This window comes from Arvicanthis niloticus, chromosome 10, assembly GCF_011762505.2.
Source record: "Arvicanthis niloticus isolate mArvNil1 chromosome 10, mArvNil1.pat.X, whole genome shotgun sequence".
NCBI lineage: Eukaryota > Metazoa > Chordata > Mammalia > Rodentia > Muridae > Arvicanthis > Arvicanthis niloticus.
Window position 1 is genome coordinate 79,973,519 of NC_047667.1, and position 27,761 is coordinate 80,001,279.

The window sequence follows — 27,761 nt, forward strand, 5'->3', positions numbered from 1 at the left end:
ATAGTTTTAGAACTCAGCATGCCTTTTCTATGTGATAAGCCAGGCTCCATCATAGCGTGTCACAGAGCAGAGGCTCCACCTCAGGCTTGGGCAACAACGTTTTAACAATTCTCTTTAATACCTTTAGTTCCTATTCTAGAAAAAGTATTATAAGCAGCCTTTGCTACACACGCATAAACAAAAATCTAGGGGTTGAATTTTTAAATAGCTCTTTATACACAGATTTGGTACTCTGTGAAGTGAGCAATATTTCACTAAAATAAAGACAACAAATCAACTTAATTCAATACAATGCCCATGTGGCTGTTCAGAGTTTATCGCTTTCTTCTCTTCAGGTAGGTCTTGTCACTGAGATTCCCCTTCATCATTACTGTGTCCCCAAGTGTCCAAGAGATGGTTTATAAATACCACAGTCATTAAATCTTGCATAACTTCTGGGTTGGCTAGACAATAGCTAAATTTTAAGGTTACCACACAACAAAACACCCAATAGCTGTCTAAGTTAGTGTTACTATTTCTGTGATAAAATACTATATTTACTTCTGCTGTGATGAAACACAGTGACCAAAAACAACTTGAAGTAGATAGGTTTTATATCACTCACAGTTGCTTAGAACTTTTTATCATTAAAAGCAGTGAGGACAGGAACTCAAACAGGAAAGTAATCTGTAGGCAAGAGTTTATGGTAAAGCCATAACAACATAGCTTGCTGGTTTGATCCTTTTTAACTTGTCTAGTCTGCTTTTTATATAGCCTAGAACCAAAAGCCCATGGATGGTACTTAGCCTACAGTGAGCTGGGACCTCACACCAAAATCATTAAGTGAGTAAATATGTTACAGGTTTATCTTATGGAAAAAAAATTCTCAATTGAGGTTCCCTACTTTCGTATAATTCTAGCTTGTGTCAAGTTGACATAAAAATAGCCAGCACAGTACGTGGATGTGGTTATATACTATTATGAAAATATCTCTTACATTCTAAGAGACTGGAAATTCTCCAAGGCATCACTGCCACTGTTTGAAAAGTGCCTTAACATCACTTAACAATGATATTATCCTGTGCACTGGGCAACTTTGGTATGTATGTATGTATGTATGTATGACATATGCTTGCATGTATGTATGTACTATGTATGTTTGCATGTATGTATGTATGTATGTACGCTATTAATGTTAAAATTGGCAAAAAAAAGTTGAACAGATAGCCACCATAAATACTTGACCCAACCTGTGGGTCCTAGTAATTCATGGGGGCGAGGAGGACCACAACCTGAAAAAAGAATGGGCAAGAGAGGGAAAGGACTCAAGGAAGCAATTGTTTGTCAAGAGCCGTGTATTTGAGCACAAAGCGCCTTTTTATCATAAGCTTTACAAGGGGAGGGGGTAAGAGGGGCCAGGTGGTGGGAAAATATAGAATCCTCTCTCTCTTTCTCTCTCTCTCTCTCTCTCTCTCTCTCTCTCTCTCTCTCTCTCTCTCCGTCTCCTTCTCCCTCTCCCTCCATTCCTCTCCCTCTCACACTCCCTCTCCCACTCCTTCTCCCTCTCTTTCTCCCTCTCCTCTATGAAATAAAAAGTGATTTTATTCCTGTACTGGTTGCATTCTGTTTTATTTTTCTGTTACTTATTACCTTCTCCTAATTCTAAAGAGTGTGAGGATTCCTCACAACCTTCCATTTCTATACCAAAAACTTTAAACACTGTCCTATCTTTCCAAATTCTCCTTCTTTCTAACTAACTGTGTATACTTCTGTTTCTTTAGATATTTTCATGTCCATGCTATGTTTTTAATGATGTACATTTGTTACATAGTAACATACTTTTTTATATTCTCTCTCAATGGTGGATTTCACTATTTATATATGACTATGTGTAGATCTCTGGAGCTCACTGGAATATAAGCAAATGTGTTTATAGACATACTTCTCTCTTTTAGATGGCCCCACTTTATATTGGCAGGTATCCCTTGATTTTCAGATTTTTTTCTTAAGTTTTTGTTTGTTTATTAAATGTAATAACAATCTCCACTTTCTTTCCATATTTTTCACAAACTCAAGTTTATAGGCCCATGGTGTACACAATATGTGGTAAGAGTCCTTTACTGTCTTTTGTTAACATTTAACACATATCTTAGACTTTGACAATGGTTTGTACATCCTGTAGTTTACATGCTATTCAAGAACTTCTTTGCAGTGATGACAAACTCCAACATTTCTGCTTTTATTTTCTTGGTATAAAATTTCTTATCAAACTTGTTGCTTTTAAAGGAGAATGTATTCTGATGCTTCTAAAGCCTGGATTAGTCATACTGCCTTTCTAGGAACTGATCACCAAATTACAATCACCTTAAATCTGTACAGCCTTTATGTTATAGGAAGAGGAAAGACGTTGCTGCCCCAGGTGCAGACTCTTGACAGTTTAATCCATCTCTCTTCAATCTAGCTTCAGGCATATTTTTTAACATAAAGCAACTACATTCTTCACCAAAATATTACAAAAGTGGTCTCTAGGGCAAATATTAAGATTGTTACAATTCTTCTACTTTGAGACCTTTGAAGTCTAGCCTCTAAAAATCAAATCACCCTCAGCACCACTCTCTTCTGTGGTTCTTCTGTATGTCCCATTAATACCCATTAAAACTTTAAATTCCTTTTATAATCCAAAATTCCAAAGTCTATATTCTCCCCACCCCCAACAATAAAAAAACCAACACATCGTGAACCAGCCTAAAATAGCAATACCCCAGTGCCTGATATCAACTTCTATGGGTCTATGTGCTGTGAAAGGGCACCATTATCATGATAACACTTATAAAAGAAAACATTTAATTAGGGCTGACTTACAGTTAAAATATTTGTTTCATTATCATCATGGCAGCAAAAATGGAGACACGCAGACACATAGGTTGCTAAAGAGGTAGTTCTGAGTTCTACATCTAGATCTACAGGCAACAAGAAGAGAAAGTAACTATAGGTTTTGCTTGAACAAGTGAAACTCTGAAGCCCACATCCAGTGACACATTTTCTCCAACAATATCACACATATCACCAATACCATATCTCATAATAGTGTCACACCTATAAATCTTTATAGGCTACTTTATTCAAATCACCATAGTGTGCACAAAAAGTACTTCTCTTCATATTTTGTTCCTAACTTCAACTACAGCTTATTGGACAAGCTTTTAAAAAGTCTTGTATTTCTCCACACTTTTCTCATGAGATTAATGGCCACATTCTGTTTATATATTATGTAAACTTGGTAGCTTAAGATTATATCTCTTTTTTAAAATTTTAATGGTTAAGATTATTTTTTCTTATTTTATTTTTATTAATCATTCCAATTTTTTACACCTCAAATGATATCCAACTTCCAGGTTACTCCTCCACTAACCTCCCATCCTACATGCACCATTCCCCCCCTCCCCTTATATCTTAATGAATTAAATTTCTATTATATTTCAACACACACTTATTTTATATTTTTCTTAGTAGAAACAAACTTCAGGACATTTTATAATTGAAAGCCATATTCAAACAGTGAGTGAAGTGAGGAGTTAGAGCTGTAGGGTCGTACATTTTGGAGGGAGGTGTGGTCTTATGTAGCTAGGGGTGGGCTGTGAGGTTTCCATAGCTCATACCAGGCCCAGTTTCTCTCTCCTGTCTTTGAATATATGGATCAGGATGCTGTCACTCTCAGCTACTACTCCAGTACCATGCCTGTCGGTATGATACTATATTCCTCGCCATGGACCCACTCGCTTAAAATCTAACCAAGTTGCCATTATAGGCTGTCTCTTATAAATTGCATTCATCATGGTGCCACCTAAAAACAATAGAACAGTGACTTAACAGCAAATGAATTCAACACATGTACATATATGTGCATGTGTGTGTGTGTGTGTGTAAATGTGTGTGTGTATATGTGTGTGTGTGAAGGTGAAAATATATGAAGAACAGAGGTCAAACTCAGGTGATGTTCTTCAGGGGCCACATACCTTCTCATAGAAACAGATTCTCTGACTGGTCTAGGTGTTTCAAGATAGGTTAATCTGTCTCACCAGAGATGACCAATGATTTTCTCTTCTTGGTTTCCTCAGCACTGACTTACTAGCACACATTACCATTCCTGGGTTTATATGACTTTCTTTTAAATATAATTTCAAACTCAGATTAGCAAGCTCACAGGGCAAGCCTACATAAACTGAGCTGTTTCCATAGTTTTTTATAACTTGAAGGCTTTTAATATGTAGACATCTCATGCTATAGTTGCCTATAACTTTTATATACTAGTAGAAAGTGGTAGAATGGTCTCACTCAGAACTGCTTGACCTGCTGCTGTCAGATCCATAGGGAAATCCACAACATGGAGGTAGAAGGAGCATGTGGTACCTGTGTGTAAATGGTAATTTTAATATAAATGTATGATGTAATTTAATGGAGTGGCTCTTTAACTTTAACCTAGCTATTTCCCCAAAAACAACATAGAAAGGCCAATATTTATTTAAGGCTTTACAGCAATAACTGGGCAATCAATTGTCAATTTTATTTCTGGAAGCTAATGTGGCTCCCAGCCAACCAATATCCCCATAATACTTGAATACTTGTATATTGGGCCTTCCATGCTTCAGCTTAATTTTCATGGTGTCTCCTCTAGCAACCCTTATGTCTCAATCTGTCTTACTTTCCTCTCTCTCTCTCTCTCTCTCTCTCTCTCTCCTCTCCTCTCTTCTCCTCTCCTCTCTCTCCTCTCTCTCTCTTCCTCTCCCTTTCTAATTTCTTTCTTCTCTCTTCCTCTCCCTTTCTAATTTCTTTCTTCTCAGCCATTGAGTGATCAGTTTTTATTGACAAGTGAGAGTATTGTTTACACTCATTTGAGACAGGGGATTCTTGACATAAGCATTTGCAATGTTGTGTCCAGATTAAAACAAGATATGAGGGCAGACAAATCAGCATTTAAATAACACATGGATAAACTTTACACAGTGCAAGAAAACATTAAGCCTACACCCATGTGACATAGGTGTCTCACCCACAAATAAAGATTTATCCTGTTCCTAAATGGCTTTCTGTCAATTTGACAAAACCTAAAATTACCTGAAAGGAGAGAACCTCAATTAGAAAATTAAAAGGGCCCATCCCATCATATGCTGTGTTATTTCTAGGCAGATTATCTTAGATTCTATAAGACAAGAAGCAGAGCAAACTATGAAAATTAAACTGGTAAGCAGCTCCCTTCTATGGCCTCTGAATAAGCTCCTGTCTCTAAATTTCTACTGTATTTGAGGTCCTGTACTGACTTTCTTGAGTGATGGACTGGCAGTATTTGTTGAAGTCAATCCTTTTTGCTACTTTCTGTTTGGGTCTGCTGTTTCATTGCAGCAATAGCAACCCTGATGGAGATACAGATGGACCTGGCTAAGGAGGCAGAAATGGCATCAGTGGTTATACAACTCTGTTATCTATAAAACAATCTTTGTATCTCACAAATGGTGTACCTAGTTGTGATCCTATCACTGTCACACAATACCTAATATAAACAGCTTAGCATTAGAAAATAATTATGTAATCTCATGACTTGAGAAGTTTTCAGTTCACCGTTATCTGTCCCTAATATTTTGGGACCTGTTGTAGTAGGCTATCAAGTCCACCATGGAGCAGTGTACTAAGTTTTTTTTTTTTTTCATAAAGATTCAGCCATATTCCAGGAGCGTTACAGGCTAAATAAACCTTAATCAGTATGTGTGGGACACATTCTTTATTTCTATTGAAGTGCAGAGTGTAACATCTGTGGTGGTGTTCAGAAAATTTTTAATTAGTACCAGTAAATCCCAGAGAAAATTTGGGTTCCAACCCATAGGAACACAGACAGAGGCTTTTGTGTTTTCATGTACACCATCATACAGAATTAACTGCTTAATAAAAGTGTCACATGATGGTTAACTGAAAATATATTACAATTAGTTCTTATCCCAAGTGACCTTTCTGTATAACTTACAAAAGGACTGTTAGATTGTAATTTTAGGAGACAACTTTTACATATCAATGAGAATTGAAGATATTCATTAACAATTTATCAAAATAAGCTTTACTCTGACATAGTGAATAAATTATTAATTAGTGCTTCATGAGAAATAGTCCTGAACAGAATTTGCTTCTCTTCTTCCCTGCTTGCAGTTTAGGTTGCAAATATATTTGCAGATGAAGAAGATGCCCCCAAATGGAATCATGAACATCAGCCAGGGAGTCATGTTTTAAGATCCATCAGAATAACCCCAAAGATATTAAAATTAGCATACCCATTAACAAACTTGTTTTAAAGGTGTACCTAAGCTGAGGGCAAAGGAATATTATTTTACATTTTGTCTGAGAACATATGCAGCAGTGATCTTTTAGATGACAGAATTTGTCAATTTTCCAATTTAAGAATGCTTTATGGGTCATTTCGTATACAGCTTCTCATTAAGAACAGGAGGTCACTTCCATCTTTTTCCTTAGTTGTCTCATTTCCTGTGCAGATACTGATGCCCATATGAAGACTCTTAATTTACTTTAGTATTCATTTTAAGTTTTATTAGTTTATATGTGGTGTATATGAATATGATTGGACCTCAAATGTAAATGTTAGAGACTTATGTCAATCCTCATCCTCCATCTTGAAACAAGGATTTCTCTCTTGCTCACCACTGGGCAGAACAGGCTAAGACTATGAATTCTGAGGAATTTTCTTGTCTCTGCCTGTGTTTTACTTCTTTTGTTAATGCCTAGATAAAAAGAGAAAATCCACAGTGTTGAGAACTTGCAAGGCATCTTCACAACATATTAACAGGCATACAGCTAGGACAGAATTTCTACCTCCATCTGTTATTAAAGTACACAGATGAGTGAAAATCAAGCATATACATTTCACAAGTGACTCGGGTTAAGTATGTCTTGATCCTCACCCCTGAGACCCTAATATAAAAGAAATTAACACAATCCTCAGAGGAAGATAACATGGTGAGTGTTCTTTAAAGGTTTTCAGTCCAATTACATAATTATGTAGCTGTAAAACATCTCTTTCCACTGTGTACAAAACAAAAGCTAGGTTTACTTAGTAGGAGATGAACTGCTTAAGGCTGACCTTACTTTGAACACTCTTTTAGCCCAATATTAAGTGTTTTATCCCTAGTGTATGCTTAACAGCTCCAGGGTTTGACTCTGAATTTCTGAATACATACTTTTCTGTATCTGGAAACCCTCCATCCTAAACTAAACGTACCTCTCTGGCACAAATATCCAAAGCAATTTAACACTTGTCCAGTTCTTGCTCTTAGTTCCAATTAGTGTTTCAAAATCTGATGAGATGCAGGACTCTCCTATAACTTTTCCTTTAGAAATGATGGGGGATTATCAGAATCACCTTTGATACTTTCTACTCTCCTTTCTTTCTAATGCATATGTATCACACACCCACATGCATATATATCATACACAAAACTACACACACATACACACAGACACACACACAAACACACACACACAACATGCCAAAACTATTGATTTTGGATGGGCTAATCTACAACAGAAATGAAAAATCTGTGAAATGTAAAATCTGTGAAATCACCTAAGGCACAAGAAAGGCAGGGATGCCTGGAATAAAGAAGAGGCTGAGAGCTGCTGCTTTTTGCTGTCATAAAATCTTGCTTAATATCTAACCACATATAGATTTCTGCTGGTTTAATATTTTTATTATCTATGAGAAATCCAGGCCATTAAAGTGAAGAGGGAAAAGACAATAATTTGTAAAGTCACACATGGCAAATTTTGTTTTGTTTTGGGTGTTTGTTTTTGTTTTGTTTTGTGATAGCCTTTCAATACTCTGCCTCTAGCTTTCAAGTGTTGAGATTACACACTCCACCACTGAATTAAATCACTGAACTTTTGAAAAACAATATACTACATTTTGTCAGAAACTGCCACCTTTTGATAATTTGATATGTTAAAAGTGAAAATAATTTTCTCATCTAGTATGACATAATATTTTCACTTACTATTAAAAAAGAGAAAGCAAAGTGGGGATTTAAATAAAATTGACAACTTAATCATAAATAAGGGAGATAATGCTGACATGATAAAATCTTAACCATGGCTAGCCACCTTGGGATGGTTCCATACATTTTTTGACAGTATCATTTCTTCAATGTCTCTGAAACTCTGAGACCCTTAAAACACTATCCTAGTTCATGTGGATTATTTTCACTTGAAGGGTTGTGAAACAAAGCTTGGAGGGCTGGCCTCAGGTTGAGAGGATTAATGGTAGGGTACCATGTTTGGGAAAGAAAGGAATAAGAGAAATGAATATGTGCGTGTTAATATTAGCTGCTCTGCTATTGAAATGTTTTCATGGGGATTTTCCAAACAGAATCAGAACTAAAACATTGCTAGTGATGTATATCTTTCCATCTCAGACTTGATTCTTATTTAATATTTTATGTTGATTGCCTGAGTTCAATTCGTATATCTTCCACTGAGTACTTTTGATGGAAACCGATTTCACTTTTTAAAAATTCCAATTTACCTATGTTACGTAAGCAATAATAATGCTTCTCTTACAGTGTTCTGGAAGAATTATAAATTTATCACTTGTTGTCAAGTTTATCTTGATTATCAAAAAACTTAGCTCAGTATCTGGACATAGCTTTATTTTGTCATGCGCAGTGATAAAACCAGGAAGAGGGTGGAGTATTGTATGATGTATAGATACTGGAGCTTGTGGAGATGGTAGTTTCTGCATACAGAATCTTTTCTTCCACGTTAATGAAGCTCTTGTGCTCCCTCCGGTTCTGTGAAATCTTACCAAGTGATTTATGCTGCAAATTAGGTTGTGAATGCTGAACTTCAACCTCTGTTAGCAGATCCAGAGATGCAAGTGTGTGTGTGTGTGTGTGTGTGTGTGTGTGTGTGTGTGTGTGTATTTTGTGATTCAGCTTCCATTTACTACTAATTACTACTCAATCCAAACCTGTCAATTCCCCTTTACCTGTAGGTTAAGTTTTGTTTCAAGTAAAAACTATCTTCAGTGTGTGCTTACAACAGAAAAAGAAAATAATGGAATGAGGAGAAAAATGAATAAATAACAGTTTCAAGGATAAGGAGGAGGACAGCAACCATCATAACTTCTAGGTGCCTGCTGGTGTTTATTAGGTTAGATGTATGTGTATTATTTTTCAGTTTTCATGCATCACTGGTGTATTGTCTCTGGTACTCTTCTTAATGTTAGAACAAAAAATTCAAGCAATACAGACTACTTTACACCAAACTCTTTAATTTTGTAGAAAAACTCTTTCGTCCACTGATCCTCAGGTCTATGGAAACCTCTCCTTTGGGAAAAGGTACAAATAACTCAGTAAATAGAAACAAAACAGGTTAAGGTGTCAGAAACTGATGCATGGGCACCAGTGTCTAACACACTGTATTTATATGTAGTGTGTGTGTGTGTGTGTGTGTGTGTGTGTGTGTGTGTTCTGGAACTGACCGTGTTCAAGCTAGTGATTGAATTATTTCTCAGCGAATTAATAGTGTTTTTCTTTGGATATTCTGACTACTCAATACATGTTCCACATGCCAGACAAATGCTTCTCTGCTTATCTAAGTGTTCATTGCTAGAAAGAAACATCACAAACAAGGCAACTCTGATAAAGAACATATTTAATAGGAACAGGCTTACATTTTCAGAGGTTATGTACATTATTACCATGGAGAGAAGAATAGCAGTGAACAGGCAGACATGGTTCTGCAGGAGCTGAGATTCCTACATCTTGATCCTCAGGCAGAAAGGAGGACAATGCCTTCTGGAGGCATCTAGGAAGTGACTGTGTCCCACAGGCAATCAGGATGAGACTAACTTCTACACTTGGTATAGCTTGAGCTTATATGTGAGACCTCAAAGCCTACTTAACAGCCTACCTAATGGTTTGCCTAACAAAGTCACACCTACAACAAAGTCACACCTCCTAATAGTTCCAAGTGTTCAAATAAATCTATGTGGGTGATACCTATTCAAACCATCACATTGCTTCTGACTTCTTAGTTCATAAAGTTTGTCTTTCTGGTCTGACAATGTCAAAAGGCCAGGAGCAGAATGACAGCCTTTGTCCTACAAAGGCTCCAGTGCTGCACTTGTAACTTTGCTCTGGTAGAAACAAAAATCAGTTTTCTTTCATATCATTTTTATAAAGCAAATCACCAGGATCTGTTTCCTGTGACAAATCTTATTTGGAGTAATTCTGGTATTTTCCAACCAGGGTGCTAAGGATCCAAGTGTAGGTGCTCAGGGTTATATGACATAAACTTAAGTGTCTCGGCCAACTTTCCAGCATCAACTCCTTAAGAGAGTTTTCCCTAAGACTGGCCTGTCTTAAATGAGATGAAGTTATAAAATATTTGAGGTGTTCTCACTAAGCACTGAGAAGAGATGCACAGTTTCTTACCAAAGAACAGCCTTGGCTATGTCACATGTCCTGAGAAAGGGTTGTTTGGTAGCAGGAAAAGAACAACTTTAAGTGAGATTGTGGCTACAAGCTGACAGCCTATGATCTGCTCAATACAGCCTTCTGAAGATCATCAGCTTAGCTTTTATAGACAAAAGCCCAGGTTTTTATTTAAATATCAATTCAATAGTCCACTTCAGGTTCCCGTTTGATTATTCCACTGTCATAGTTAGAGTTTTACTGATGTGAACAGACACAATGACCAAAGCAACTCTTATAAGAATACTATTTAATTGGGGTTGGCTTAAAGATTCATAAGCTCAGTCCATTGTCACCAAGGCAGAAGCATGGCAGTATCCATGCAGTCATGGTGGAGGAGGAGCTTACAGTTTTACATCTTCATCTGAAGGCTGTTAGGAGAAGACTGGCTTCCAGGAGGCTAGAATGAGCATCTTAAAACCCATCCCACAGTGACACACTTCCTCCAACAAGGCCACACCTACTCCGTATAAGATCACAACTCCAAATAGTGCCACTCTCTGACCTAAGCACATTCAAATAACCACACCCACCACTCATCATTTTTTTAACTTAGCCCCTTGACTGCTAGAAAAAGACAGCAAGCCCATTTTGCTTAACATTACAAGTGAATTCAGAGATCTGCCTGCCTTTGTAAGAACAGGTAGCTGGGTGGCATCCAGTTTGGAGAATACCACTCTCACCATGCCTGGGCCTAAATTTGCTGTGTTCTAGGCTGACTTTGAAGTCAGGAATTCACCTTCCTTTGTATCTGCCTGCCCTTGGGTCTTTCTGACAAGCTGACAAGCTGATTCATAGTACAAGTGCCTTTGTTGTTTTGGGTCCATGAAGAGCCTCATAAAATTCATATTGCATCCTCAATTTTTTCATAGTTGAGAAATTATTTAGCATAGTTGAGAACTTATGTTCTTTCCCACAACCTCAAGTGCTGTCCTGAAATGTCATAGCATTAACAATTTTTGCTAAAGACATAGAGACACACCCCCCCCCCCAGGCTCGTGCTATCTCTGATTATCATGAAGTCATTAACCTTGGCAAAGAGAACATTCACGAATACTCTTGACAGGGTGAATATTCCCCAAAGAAGGAACATAAAGTAAATTGTTTTCATTATTATACAATTAGTCCTTACACCTAGAAACCATCAAAATTTGTGAATGCCCACACCCTGCTAACTCTGCTCCAGGGGCAGTAAACCATGTCACACCATCCCTTTCACACAAAACAAGGCAGTTTCAGTACTCTGAAATTTCATCAATAAGCTTATGACAAAAACATATACCATAGTTACCCAAAGGCAAAGGAGATCACCAGATAGGATGGAATTCACCCATTTCTACACATCTGCTTTCGTACATTTCTAGAAGTTCAAATCTTTCACACGTCAAGCTAAAAATTTAAGAACTAGAGAAACATTATGCTATCAGGATCAACGATGAAATATCTCAGATTAAAAGTGAATTTTTATTTTTACATTAATAAATGTAGTGTAAATTTTTTCTTTTCTTTTTTCTTTCTACCAAAACCTATATTCACGGCAAAACATTTGAATGTTGAGAAAGTTACCTGAGGTAAATGAGAAATTTTTTTTTTTGTGGAAGTTGATGGCAATATAAAATGCTTAGACATATCATCATTCCTGTGTCAAAAGTAGAGTTTGTAGAATACAAAATGAAAGCAATGAGGTTTTAACTTTTGCTCAAATTGTTACTGTTTGTAATAATTTCTAATTATGGTAGCCTCTTTCTACTTTGTATGATTTCTGTGAAACTCTGCATCTTTTACCTCAGTTGGCTCAAGTGAATAAAGATGGGGATCTATTTCAAGTCAATCTTTGATTACTGTGACTATCCAGAATTTTAGGTCCTTGGATCATATACAGATGGGCTTCAAATTTTTCCATTGCTCTAAAAAACCTTGAATGATTATCACCCCACCAGAGTGGAAATCAAATCAACACAAAACAGTTTACAATTAGCTCAAATCATGAAGGTAGTATTGAGTTTTACCTCAGTTTTATGATGTGATAGTCTTAGCATTATATTCAATTTATCAAATCTAAAGCAATAGGTCAGACTTGCTTTATATTCTTCATAACAATTACTCTACCCACATTGCTCATATGCAGAGTCATCAGCAAGAATGTTTGGGAATATTTGTGTTAGTGTGATTAAGAACACAACATCTAATAGACTGAACAGGGTTCAGGAAGAAGAAAAGCCTCCTAAAAACTCATTGTCTTAGGAGACAGAGCAGAAAATGATGCAGATGGAAATATTAAGGTGCCCTGTGACAGATTCCACACAATAAAGTAAGACACAGGGGAGATAAAGGGTAGGAACAAAATAGAAGAAATTTATTCTTGTCTTCTGAGGGATAAAGGAAGATAAGAAAATGCTAGATTATTTAAGTAAAAGAAAAAACAAGAACAAATCCTTGGGGCAGGAGAGATGCTCAGCAGTGGAGAGTACACTACTTTTACAGAAGTTCCAAGTCTACATCCTAGCGCCCATATTGGTGGCACAACATTTAACTCCTAGGAAGTCCAATGTCTCTATTTTGGCATGTACCTGAGCTTACATGCATATCTTCTCTAAAGAGAAATATAAGTGTTGGAGTTCAGGAATCACCACAACAACCATACAAACAATGATCTTATAGCAGATTTTTATAGGAAAAATATTAAATAGGAGTTTACATTTTGGCTTATTAGACAAAGTATTATCAGCTAAGCTTTAAGCTAATTGGTTCTGAGTGAGTTAAGACGGATGGTAGATGTGGGGTGAATATGTGAATTTCAGAATACTGACATAACAAAGCATGAGTAAACCAAACAGAACTTTTTGGCTTGTTAGTAGCATTCTTAAAAGTCAGCTATAAATTACTTCTAGGAAGCAGAGTCTGAGGACTTGAAATTAATTTCACCTTATGTGCAAAATAGATATGGAATACAGAATAGCTCTAATTATGGTAAAAGGAGCAGGCCTCAATACCTACTTCCCCCTGCCTTGCTTTGAGTTGTTCTATTGAGTAAAATCTTTGACCTTTCATTTTTCTCTGAAGCCAGGGAGACCAGTTAAAGAAAGTTTATACCAGTGCTTGTTGGCACTTGGTAATTCTGACCTGTCTTGATCAATTTGTTGACCTAAATATTTGAAATTTTGATCTACCTTAAGAGCTATTGCTCCTATGCTGGCAGACCCTGTTATACCCATGCCTACTAGGAGAGTCCCTAGGATTGGAGCTGTCCTGGATATCTAAGATCAGTGTAAAAGTCAAAGAAGTTTCTATTCTCTCTCTCCAGAATAATAGTATAACTGAAAAAGTACATGTACATTAGTTTACCATTGCATTGAGATTCGTATTTCAGAAAAAGTAGTTAACAAATGTTTCTTAGACAACTTTATTAGAGTAGACTTGTGCCTTTGAAATGCAGTAAAATCTGAAAGTTTGGGTTACAAAACATGATTCAGTTTTTTTAGTTGAGAGGGATAGATATATAGATTGAACAGAGATGTATCTGGCATGCTGAAATTCACCTTTACATGTATGTTAAGAAGGAAACCAAAGGAAATTTAAAATCTTAAACATGTGACTGAATTGGAAGCAGCCAGTGCTATATTACCTTATCAAAACTATACTGATCAATATTAAAATTCTGACATTTTAAATCTTAGTATAAGAGTAGCATAGGGAAAATATGAAGACTTTGTTTTGAGTATTTATTCAGTTTGGGTACTCCCAGAGTGGAGTTCTAAAATCCTGCCATTACAGTGGCTGGAAAGAACACTGAGTGGACTGCCAATTTTTAACTCCTCCCACCCAGACTTAACACAGAACTGTTGATTACCAGACAGAGAAATGAAAATAAGGTACCCCCAGCTTATTCCCACCTCTGCAACAACTCTGAAATTACTACTGTTTCAGGATACATAATACCCCCAAAGAAAGCTTGGTAGGCTTATACCTCAGTGTCATAGAGATACAGGAGCCTGAGGTAACTGTCTAGGTAATAAAATCTCTGTCATTTTAATGGACTAATCTCTGTCATTTTAATGGATACATATCTCTCTCTTAGGAGGCTGGCTCCTATCCTGAAACTTACAGGGCCAGAGACCCTGTGTTGCTTCAGGCCCCTAGAGAATTGCAACCATAACCAGGAATGGGATGCTGATCTAAGGTGTCCTTCTCATCCCTCAACTATTATTGCAGCATACAATATCTGGTAGGATAGATTCAGAGGATAGTGAAGGGTAGTGGCTGGTGCAGCAAAGTATACACAGTAAACGAACAGGATCAGGAGTGCTAAGCTCTCAATTTCAGTGGATTGACAGAACTGAGGTAACCTTTTATTGCTCTTATCAGGGTTCATCTGGAAGTCACTTCAGATGAGACCTCGATTTCTGGTTCGTCTCTCTCCTAGGAGGCTTAATGTGGGAGTTGTGTATCCATGTCCTGAATCCACCCACTGTAATAGCCATCAGCATGGTCAGAATCACAGTGTGATGTCCTTTCCAGCAAGATTCCAGTATCTTGTGGTTATATCTCTTAATCTAGACTTTGTCACCTTGTTCAAAGTGATGAGAACTAGGAGGAGGACCATACTCATAGAACTGGCAGATGGTAGGCCATAAGTAGCTGGTGGATCCTATGGAGGACTTCCAAGGATTTTAAAAACACCTTGGTCACATTCAGCTAAATTATCAAACTGGAAGTTAGGCAGTATGGGTGGAGGCTTTCCATATAGAACCTCAAAGGGGTGAGACCTAAAGTATAGGAAGTGTTCCTAACCCTATAAAAGGGATAAGATAGTAGAAACACTCTCTTCGAGTATTACTAGTGTGAACAGACACCATGACCCAGGCAACTCTTATAAAGACATCATGTAATTGGAGCTGGCTTACAGGTCCAGAGGTTCAGTCCACTGTCATCAAGGCAGAAGCATGACAGCATCCAGGAAGACATGGCACAAAAGAAGCTGAGATTTCTGCACCTTTATTTGTAGATCACCAGGGAACACTGGCTTCTAGGTAGCTAGGATGAAGGTGTTAAAGCCCACACCCAAGGTGACACACCTACTCCAACAAGGCCACAACTACCAATAGTGCCACTTCCTTAGACAAGCATATAAAAACCATCACAGATACCCAGTCACTCCCAGTTTCAAGGGTTAATTTGGTTAAAGCCTCCTTCAAGGTCCAATTCGTCTTCTCTGTTTGCCCTGAACTGAGCAACGGTACTATTAGAAGGTGTGGCCCTGTTGAAATAGGTGTGGCCTTGTTGGAATATGTGTGTCACTATGGGTATGTGCTCTAAGACCCTCATCCAGCCTCAATTAAATGTTTTCCTTTATAAGTCTTGCCATGATCATTTTCACAGCAGTAAAACTGTAAGACAGCCTCCCAGTTTCATCAACCCAAAGGCAAGTATAGGAATTTCTGGGATTTGCTGAGCAAATACAAACCATATCATTCAACTCCCTGGCCCCCATAGGCTTGTTCAAACAAAGGAGTCCATGGGGGCCACACCTAAACATAGCATAATGCAAAACATATTTACTTAAGCTTCCAGAGTCCCCAAAGTCTTTGTTAAAAGTTCACAGTTCAATGTCTCTTCTGAGATTCATCCAATCATTAACTGTTGAGAAAGCCAAAGCTTTAAAATTCAGACTCCATTTTAGAGAACCTGACTAAGTTTGAACTCAGGTAGACTAACAGGCTGGTACTTTAGTTTCTAAATTGCCACCCAACAAAACCATTGAGATAACAGAGCCTGAGTAACTCAGTCATAACTGTTTGGCTTATTAGCAACATTCTTTAGTGTCAGGTGTGAATAATTACTTCTGGGAAGTTGAATCTGAGAATCTGAACTTAATTTTACCTAATGAGTAAAATGGAGACAGAATACAAAATTGTCACAGTTATATTAAAAGGAGCAGGCCTCAACAATAAGTACATGCAAAAGAGGCTATCCACCTGAACCAGAATGCCAAACAGATGGGGCTGGTTAAGCACTACAGAGTGAGCATGGACATGCAGACTGATTCAGGATAGGATGCCAAGCTCAGTTTAATTCCTAGGACACACAAGGTAGAAATAAAAACTACTCCAGAAAGTTGTCTTCTGAATTATTCATGTGGATATGGCATGTGTTTGCATGTGTATACACTGGTGCTATCACACAAGCATGCACCCAATAGAAAAGAATCTTTAGAATTTTTCAAAGAAGTTGCAGTTGGTTAAGGTCTACCAGGAGAAATCAAAGTCCAAGTTGAGATCTTGAATTAATGTCCTGGAAATATATAGATAATATTTAAAACTTCAACTAGCATAGAGACTTAGGTCTTTTATGAATGTCTGAAAGTGAAGGGATATTTTTCAAGGACCATCCTCTGCTTAGAGAGGGCTTCTGAGGAAGGGATGCCTGGGAGAAGTGTTGAAACAAGTGACTAGAAGTCAAATTGTGGGGCCAACTTGGTAACCCGTGTTTTGCTTGATACTGCTTTTCAGATAGCTTTCTCTCTTTTTCTGGAGAATTCCAGTCAGCTCTTTCTCTCTATTATCTGCTAGAGACAGTTCTCCAAGCAACTCTCTCTTGCTATTTTTTTAAAAAAAAAAAATCCTCTGTATAGTCTGTCCCTTGAAGATAATAAGTCCAGTCTTTTATTTTACATATTAACTCAGTTTTTTACTTTAGGTTTTCTTTTGATTACCCTGTGAATCAGCATACCATGAACCCAACCCCTTAATTCTTAGGAGACAGCAAGCATACAATTAAAAAAGAAATCAGAGATATGCCTGGCTCTATTAAACACAGATGATAAAATAGCTGGGTGGGAGCCTGTCCAGAGTGACCATTTCTACTATACCAGGCCCTAACCTTGCTATGTCCCAGACCGAATCTGAACTAAATAATCTGTCTCCCTTTCTAAACCTAAACAAGAACAAAAAACTTAAGTGGATGGGATCTCCTGTGATCACCAACACCAAAATCTCTTTATTTTTTTTTTTTACTACTTTTCTGACAAGTTTGCTCACAGCACAGCTGTTTTAGTTCCTTTAGATTTGTGAAGCCCCTCAAATAATTCAGATTGTGTCCTTATATTTTTGTGTAGTTATTATATGAAATATCACATATTTCATATATAATATTCAGAGAAATTATACACTTTCAAACTAATGTTTTAAGACTTCTTTTTCACAGCTTTAGGTGCTGTCCTGAAGGTCATAGGGTTTAGCATTTTGCTAACACATCTTTGCCTCCTGTACTCTTATTGTCTCTAGTTATAATGGAGTCATTAATATTAACAGGAAGAACATTCCTTGAAGGAGGAATGTGAAATATGGACATTAGGGTACACACAAGCTTTATGCCCATTGCAGTAACTGACACTCGTGGAGACTCAGGGGCAGGAACCATGTCATTCTGTTCCTACCAAATCCATGCTGTACCTAGCAGATGTTAATTCTAGATCTTTGTTGAAATTGAGATGATGACTGAAATCAAGCCATGATAATCTCCAGACAGTCTACCAGGAGAGATATGATATACAGAAGAAAAATATGCAACCTTCATATTTAGCTCACCTGGAACTGGCTTTTAACTTCTTTGTACTTTACTATTATATCGTTAATCAAGACCTTGCCTAGGGCCTATCTGAAGAGCTTTAATGAGGATATTGTAGAACTCCATGTGCAGAAAAAAATTCAATAAATATGGGACTTACATTATACAGAGTTTGCAGGAAGAGAACTAGGTGAAGAAAAGGATGTACATTGGGTACAGGAGAGGAGGTGAACCTAAATGTACATTCCTTGCCTTTGAGAAGAGCTCTGTATAGAGGAATTTTAATCCCAGAATATTGCTGCCCTGATCACAAACAGGATTTTAAAGATTTGGGTCATCGGACTTGAATTCAGAGATACTGTTACTATACACATTTAGTGCCTCTGACTGGAATCCTTTACTACAAATTTTTAATCCCAAACAAAGGTATATAACTGAGAAGCAAACAGAGTGACCAATCAGAGGAAAGGTTGACAGAATGCATCAGAGATAGAATACACCCAACTCTCAGGAGAAAAGCTATTTAAGAGCAGTGAAAAGAGAGAGAAAGATTTACTCATATCAGTTGAGTGGAGCTGAGTTTAGTGCAGTCAGTTGGAAGTTACTGCACTGAGGCATTGAATTTGATTAGGAGTTTGTGCACAGGCATTTAAACCTAGAGAATAAAGATTCAGAAGACTATAATAAATTGTCAGATAATTTGAAGCCAAGCAAAGCACTTCAGTGAGAAGCACAAAGTGGTAGGAAGAAAAATGCAACATAATTGGAGAATAAAGGCCCACAATGTTGCAAAAAGCAGAAGACAACTGACAAAAACCAGCTGAGGAGAAATTTACCTGGAATTGTCTCCAGGGGAAGCATCAATTCTGTGAGTTCAGCTGGACTCTACGAGAAACTCGGTAGACTTTGGAGATGTGGGATACAAAAGCCCTAAGCAAGAAATTACACAGGAGCCCCAGAGACCTTGAATTACAGTAAGCTATCCAAAGGACAATTTTAATTTGGTAGACAGACTTGTTTTGAATTATAAATGGCAAACTCCATTTCAGATCCCTTAATATCAATGGTAGAAGATGAGTGGATAGAAACATTACTTGAAAAAGCTATCATAGTACTTATTATAACTGTGCCAACCTGTGTAATGCCCCCCCCACTTTTAATTGCAATCTTTATAATTCTCGAAAAAAAGGCTGAAAAAAATACATGTACAACAAGAATAAATTTCAAAATATATTGAAAGATAACTGTAAAACAAGAAGAAGTGGTTGTAGAACAAGAAAAGTTAGTTATGATGATATAAAGGCTTGAGAGACAAAAAACTGAGGAAGTGAGGAAATAGAAAGTTCTTAATTTTAAACCTTTGGTAACTAATGAAACTGTGGATCAAAATAGACCACACATTGAACTTACAGTATAATCTCTTAAAGAAAAGGAGGAAAGGGGACCATTCTTTCTATCTTCTCTAGTCACCAGGAAACAATTTCCTGAAAATGGTTTTCAACAGCATACAGAACTTTTGCTTCCAAATAATAAGAAGCCTGCTTGTGAAAAAGTTTCTGACTGTTGTAGCTATCCTCAGCCTAATCAGGTTCTTCCCCAGTTTCTCTGGTATCCCAGCTGTTACCTTCATCTACTGACATACAATTGTCAGAATCCTCCAATCACATTGATTCCTTAGATACAGAGATTCAAAGATTTTGAGATACCTAAAAATTTCATACAAGCTGGATTTAAGAAATGAACCAGCAAATGACACCCTTCACAATAGTCACAAATAATATAAAATACCTTGGAGTGAATCTAACCAAGCGAGTAAAATATCTGTATGACAAGAACTTCAAGTCTCTGAAGAACGAAATAGAAGAAGATCTCAGAAGATGGAAAGATCTCTCATGCTCCTGGATTGGCAGGATTAATTTAGTAAAAATGGCCATCCTGCCAAAAGCAAGCTACAGATTTAATGAAATCCACATCAAAATTCAAAATCAATTTTTTATAGAGATAGAAAGAGCAATTTTTAAATTCATTTGGAATAACAAAAACCCAGGATAGTGAAAACTATTCTCAACAATAAAAGAACTTCTGGGGGAATCACCATCCCTGACCTCAAAGTGTCCTACAGAGCAGTAGTGATAAAAAACAAAAACAAAAACAAACAAACAAACAAACAAAAAACTTCATGGTATTGATACAGAGACAGGCAGGAAGATCAATGGAATAGAACTGAAGATCCAGAAATGAACCAACACACCTATGATCATTTGATCTTTGACAAAGGAACTAAAACCATCATCCAGTGGGAAAAGGACAGCATTTTCAGCAAATGGTGCTGGTTCAAATGGAGGTCAGCATGTAGAAGAATGGAAACCAATCCATTCTTATCTCCTTGTAAAAAGCTCAAGTCCAAGTGGATAAAGGACCTTCACATAAAAACAGATACACTGAAACTAATAGAAGAGAATGTAGAGAAGACCCTAGAATACCTAGGTACAGGGGGAAAGTTCCTGAACAGAACACCAATGGCTTATGTTCTAAGATCTAGTATTGACAAATGGGGCCTCACAAAATTGCAAAGCTTCTGTAAGGCAAAAGACATTGTCAAATAAGACAAAATGGCAACCAACAGATTGAGAAAAGATCTTTACCAATCCTACATCTGGTAGAGGGCTAATATCCAATATATACAAAGAATTCAAGAAATTAGACTTCAGACAACCAAATAACCCTATTAAAAATGGGGTACATAACTAAACAAAGAATTCTCAACTGAGGAAACTCAAATGGCTGAGAAGCACCTTAAGAAATGTTCAACATCCTTAGTCATCAGGGAAATGCAAATCAAAACAACCCTGAGATATCATCTCATACCAGAATGGCTAAAATAAAAAACCCAGGTGATAGTAGATGCTGGTGAGGATGTGGAGAAAGAGGAACACTCCTCCATTGTTGGTGGGATTGCAAGCTGGTAAAACCACTCTGGAAATCTGTCTGGCGGTTCCTCAGAAAATTGGACATAGCATTACCTTAGGATCCAGCTATACCACTCCTTGGCATATGCCCAGAAGATGCTCCAACATATAATAAGGACATATGCTCCACATGTTCATTGCAGCCTTATTTATAATAGCCAGAAGCTGGAAAGAACCCAGATGTCCTTCAACAAAGGAATGGACACAAAAAAAATGTGGTACATTTACACAATGGAGTATTACTCAGGTATTAAAAATAATGAATTTGAGAAACTCTTAGGTAAATGAATGTTACAGAAATTATCATCCTGAGTGAGTTAATCCAATCACAAAAGAACACACATGGTATTTACTCACTGATAAGCGAATGTTAGCCCAAAAGCTTGGAATAGCCAAGACTCAACTCACAGAAAACATGAAGCTCATGAAGAAGCAAGACCAAGTGTGGATGCTTCTGTCCTACTTAAAAGGAGTAACAAAAATACTCAAGGGAGCAAATATAGAAACAAAGTGTGGGACAGAAACTGAAAGAGGGGCCATCTGGAGACCATTCCACCTGTGTATCCATCCAATATACAGTCACCAAAGGTGGATACTGTGGATGGCAGGAAGTGCATACTGACAAGAGCCATTCCTTGAACCTGTCATGGAAGCTGAACATTGGACAGGTGCTTTCTATAGATACTTAATCATGATTTCCCCCCTTGTCTTCCTGGGTGGCAGTTCTTCCTTTAAAAGCTCTATCTCTTCTCTAAGTGGGGGTCATACTTCATTACTTGCCTCTGAGTAGGACAGGCTTGATGTGCAGCCTCAATGCATTGAAATCAAATATACCTCGTGTTAATTTCATCAAGTTCGGTGTCTTGCAGTTATTGGGGTGGCTATGAATTCCTGTGGGCTGAGAGGCAGTTTCTCCCTTCCTGGTGGGCCTTATATCTTGGTTTCCTGACCAGGAAACTGCGACCACCCTAAGCTCTAAGAACCCTCTTGGAAGTATGATATCTGTGTTTTGGGTCAATTTATTGTCTCTGTTTCTGTGGTTTGCTGTGTTTGGGGCCCATTCTCTTGTCTGTACCGTCTCAGTAAGCTGGTTTTGTGAAAGTACTTTCGGTTCTTTGTAGCTGTTTACAGCCGTTTCTGTCTCTAGAGGAGACTAATGGAGTGATTGGCAGACGTGCTAGGGAAATCACCGACTGTAGCCCTGAGAGACGTCTCAGGAAAATAGGGACCCCCAGAGACATCTGGGAAGTTCCCACTGGTGCTGGGGAGGATGTGGAATCACTCCTGGCTGGTACTAGGGTCCAGAAAGGAAGTAGAATCACTCCCGGCTGGCATAGGGTGCCGGGGAAGATGTGGAATCCTTCCTGGCTGGCACTCTGGATGGAGACAGGTTTTTGTTAGTCTCTCTGTGTGTTTTGTCTGGGTTTTATGTTATTTGTGCAATGAGACAGACTGTGACTAAAGTTTAACCCCACACTATTGGATTAAAGTTAGAACCAGAGCACATAACTTATCAGTTGAAATCAAGAAAAGACCATTACAGATTTTTTGTGCCTCAGAGTGACTGACTTTTGATGTTGACCAGCTGCCAGAAGAGACTTTTGACTACTATTATTTTTAAAGTTAAAGTTATTATTTTTCAGGAAAGACCAGGGTCATATCCCGATCAACAGCCATACATTACTCTGTGGCAAGACCTGGTCCAAGATCCACCACCATGGGTGAAAAAGAGAAAGCCAGGCTTCTGAGTCCTGGCTCTCTGTAGAACGAGACACAGACTAAACTGGAAGATTAATCACCCTTCCTTTTCAGATAACCCTGCCAGTCTGACCAGACTGAAAGAGTCTTTAATGTTTTTCCACCAGCCTACCTCAGATGATTGCCAGCAGCTTTTACAAGTTTTCTTTACCACAGAAGAATGAGAAAAGATCCTGTTAGAGGCCCCCTTAACCGACCAGACTGAGACTTCAACACAGCTACAGGTAGGGAGTGGCTGACAGTTTACCCTGCCTGCTGGGCTCTGGTGACAGATATGGTTACAGCATATAGAGGGATTACAGGATTATACCCTGCAGGATTTAGTTAAAGAGACAGAAAAAATATACCACAAAAGAGAGACTGAAGGCTAGAATACTGGCCGCAGTTGTAAGAGATAGAGAGAGAAAAAGGACAGGGCCTGGGCAACAGAAGAAGAAGACCAAACGAGAACAGAGAGATACAAAGACAACTGTTAGAAAAAAAAAATCAGTGTGCCTACTTCACATACTGTTGATCTAGAGAAAGGACAAGTGTCTCATTCCAGTTATTCCTGAGTGCCCTATGCCTTTGTTGGAGGGAGACAAAGGTAAAGTTTACTCAGACAAGACCAGGGGTCTTGAGAGAACCCCCCACCTCTATGATATTGGCCTTAAAACTAAACGATGAGTACCAGCTTCATGAGCTTCCAGAACAGCAAGAAGCCCCGACATTAGTAAATGGTTAACAGAATTTCCAAAAGTTTGGATTAAAACCAGTGCCTCCTCTATTGGAGTACGGCAATACCCAATGAGTTGTGAAGCCAGAGAAACATTCTGGTTCCTTGCCAGTCACCATAGAACAACCCCCTGTTACCAGTAAAGAAGTCAGATATTTCATTTAAACTAAGACAAATGAGAGAGTTTCTAGACACTGCTGGCTTTTACAAAGATGTTGATAAACTGACTCTGAGACAACAGACAACTGTTGTGAGACCCAACTCCCTTGAGAACATTATCAGGCAGCCCCCTGATCGATAGATGACTAATGCCCACATGAAAGGGTGATCTTTGCTTCCCCAGCCATCCTGAACACTGCCACCTTGCTGCCTGAGACTGATGATTCCTCCCCCTGTCCATCGATGTATTGACATTCTGGCAGAAGACCAACCTTGGCCAGGGAATCTGAACTGGTATACTGACAGGAGCAGTTTTGTGATTGAAGGTAAGCGAGTGGTGGGAGTGGCAGTAGTGGACAGGAAACAAGTGATTCGGGCAAGCAGCCTGCCAGAAAGGACATTGACAACAGATATGCTTTTGCCACTGCCAATATTCATGGGACAATTTACAGACAGAGGGGACTGCTAAAAAGTCATTGTCCTGGACATCAAAAAACCCAGGATATTGTTGCAAAAAAAAAAATCAGGTGATTGCTAAAAAGACTGCTCAAAGAGCTATGATCCTGACTGTTGAAAGTCCTAGAAAATATTAATCAATTAATATTAATTAATTAATATTAATTAATTAATCAATGTTAAAATAGTCCTTCCACAGAGAGAAAGACAAATATATGTGACAAATTTACATTGTTTAGCTCACCTAAGAGCTAAACACCTGAAGAACTTGATAAAGTCCTCTCAATTTTATGTGATGAACTTATCTGATGTAGCTGAAACTGTAATAAAAAACTGTGAGGCCTGTGCCCTGACTAATGCTGGGTATTCAAGATGTCCCCCAGGAAAAAGACTTCAAAGAGACAGACCTGGGGACTACTGAGAACTGGACTTCATGGAAGTCAAACCTGCTAAATATGGTAACAGATACTTGTTCGTCTTTATAGATACTTTTTCAGGCTGGGTAAAAGCCTTTCCTACAAAGATTGAGACTGCCAATGTGGTGGCTAAGAAGATCTTAGAAGAGAACCTAGGTTTGAAATATCCAAGATAATTGGGTCTGACAATAGACCTGCCTTTGTTGCCCAGGTAAGTAAGGGACTGGCCACCTAGCTAGAAATTAATTACATTGTGTTTACAGACCCCAGAGCTCAGGACAGGTAAAAAAGATAAATAAAAGCTTAATTAGCCTTGGAGACTGACAGGGAGATGACTGGACAGCCCTCCTTCCTTTTGCCTTGTTCTGGGTTATAATTTAAGCTAATACCTTTTAAGGTTTTATGTGTGTGTGGGGGGGGTCTCTATCACTTACTGAAATAGATAAATATATGATTCTGATGTTGTTCTTTCTAAATCCCTGTTTGTCCACATGAAAACACTTGAGGTCCAACATGAGGTCTGGGAGCAGTTAAAAGAAGCTTATGAGACTGAAGACCTGAATGTGCCTCATCAGTTCTAGATTAAAGATGCTGTTCTCATCTGCCACCACCAGGTCGAGAACCTTGAGCCTCACTAAAAAGGACCATACCTGGTGCTTCTGACCACCCCTACAGTGACGAAAGTAGAAGACATCTCTAAATAGATTAGTTACCTTTGTTAGAGAAAAAAATAAGTGCTGTTCAGATTTTGATGTTATGCCAACAATATCATACTTTACAGGGTCAGAAAAATCCAGATTATAAAGATACTAAAATGAGTTCTATGATTAGAACACTTACATCAGAAGAAATGGGGAAATGAAAGAGTTAAAAAATTGTAAACCTTCCACAAATGGAGTCAAGAGTGCAGATCAGCTTGTTCTGTGCTCTGGGTCCTAGGAAACTAGCTATCCACAAGATAAGAGTTCAGAGCTGAAAGTTCAGGTCAGTGTGCCCATGCACCCTGGATACCAGGAACAGAACTGACCACAAGACAAATTAGATAGGGTTTGATATTTCCCCATGACCGTTCCTTGAACCTGTCATGGAAGCTGAACACTGGACAGGTGCTTTTTATAGATACTTAATCATGATTTCTCCCCTTGTCTTCCTGGGTGGCAGTTCTTCCTTTAAAAGCTCTATCTCTTCTCTAAGTGGGGGTCATACTTCATTACTTGCCTCTTCGTAGGACAGACTTGATGTGCGGCCTCAATGCGTTGAAATCAAATATACCTCGTGTTAATTTCATCAAGTTCGGTGTCTTGCAGTTATTGGGGTGGCTATGAATTCCTGTGGGCTGAGAGGGAGTTTCTCCCTTCCTGGTGGGCCTTACAGCTTCAATGGTGTTTAATGGGCTATCCTATTATGAATATGGGAAACTTTGTTGCTGAGAGTGACTTGAACTCTCCAAACTTGAACTAAGAGGTTTTAGTGGAAAAGAATTTAAGTATGTAACCTAGAGACTGTTTTTGTGGTATTTTGGTGAAGAATGTGGTGGCTTTTTGCCCTTGTTTTACGAGTCTACCTAAGGCTAAAATCAAAATATTATATTAATTGAATTGACAAAGGAAGCCTCAAAAGAGCCCAACAGAGACTTTATTCTGTGTTTTGGTCTCATGTAGAATGTTATGATGAAGCATAGCAACCTCAGAAAGAAAAAAATACAAAATACACAATTAAAGTAATAAAAGGACACCAGAAATCAAATGAAACTGAATCATGTTTTGAAGGACATAAAAAGATTAATGGAGTGGTGATCTCAAGGCAAGATCCCACACACTTAAGCTTATTGTTTTTGTTTTCAGTTGAATAAGAAATACTTTGCACTTTTAATTTCAAATGAACTACAAAACAGAAACAGATAACACACTTGTGATCCAGAATTTGAGGCTTGAAGACACAGGCTTTTGATCTGAATCTTGAGGAACAGTGGCTATGGAAATCTTAGGACAAGGTATCTACAACTTCAGTCTCTCCTGTGTTGGGTATTTTGGCTAATGTAATCCCCAGTGGGTCCTGGGAACCTCTTCCTTACCTGAAATCTGGGACTTTCTAATGCCTAACCCCAGTTTCCGATGCCCCAATGCTACCTATCTCTGTCCAATTTCTTGATCCTTAATAGTTCTCCCTTGTCTCCTCCCACACCTGATTCTGCCCTCCCTTTTAACCTCTCCCTCCTCTACCATCCCAGATCCCTCCTTCCCTCTACCTCTCACAATTATTAATTCTCCCTTCTAAGTGAAGCACCCACATTTTGGTCTTCCTTCTTCTTAAGTTTCATATGGTCTGTGAGTTTTATTGTGGGTAGTTTGAGCTTTGGGGCTAATATCCACTTATCAGTGAGCTCATATCATGTGTCTTCTTTTCTGACTGGGTTACCTCACTTAGATTGATATTTTCAAGTTCCACCCATTTGCCTGTGAATTTCATGAATGTTGGGAGCCGACTTTTTAGCAGAAAGCGGCTATCAGCTTTGCAGCCATCTTGAGCCATATACCCTGACATGAGACTTGGATTACAATAGCCTACAACAGCTGAGCACACTCTGATAACATCTTGCTTTAGATACCCAGGACTTTCCTTGAGTGTGTGAGACTAAAGGTGTGTGAGATTAAAGGTGTGTAACTTAAAGGTGTGACTTAGAGATCAGATTTAGAGAGAAGACCTAAGGGCATGATTAAAGGTGTGACCAAAAGGCATGGCTTAGAAATGAGACATAAGACAGATCAGAGAATCAGACACTTTAGAGAGTACAACTTGGAGAACAATTTGGAGTAACAGAGAATAAGACACTTCAAGGAGTACAACTAGGAACTAGGAACTAGGAACTCAAGAAGTGGGACTTGGACTAGAAAGAGAGACTGAAGAATAAACAGGATTGAATCACACTCTGTCTGGTCTCCATTCTTTGAGTTCATTCTCATTCTCTCTCTTGCTGAACCCTGACCCGAAGACCAGAGCGTCAGCTTGGGCCGGAAAACAGTGGTCACCAAGCGCGGAGTGGAGAGGGCCTCAAGATTTTTGGCGCCTGAACAGGGACACCATCTCGGGCCTCAACACATGAAGTCATTGTTTTTAATAGCTGAGCACCCCCATTGTATAATTGTACCACATTTTCTGTTTTCATTCTTCAGTTGAGGGACATTTGGGTTGTCTCCAGCTTCTGGCTATTATA

At 38.3% G+C, this 27,761-nt stretch overlaps 1 long non-coding RNA gene across 1 annotated transcript; it reads left to right on the plus strand.

Moving 5' to 3' along the window:
* The first annotated feature begins 22,603 nt into the window (after positions 1–22,603).
* LOC143443827 (uncharacterized) lies at positions 22,604–25,851 on the plus strand. Its single transcript, XR_013113123.1, has 4 exons — positions 22,604–23,025; positions 23,860–24,001; positions 24,617–24,758; positions 25,054–25,851. It is a non-coding gene; the product is annotated as an uncharacterized LOC143443827 (long non-coding RNA).
* Positions 25,852–27,761: the final 1,910 nt, after the last annotated feature.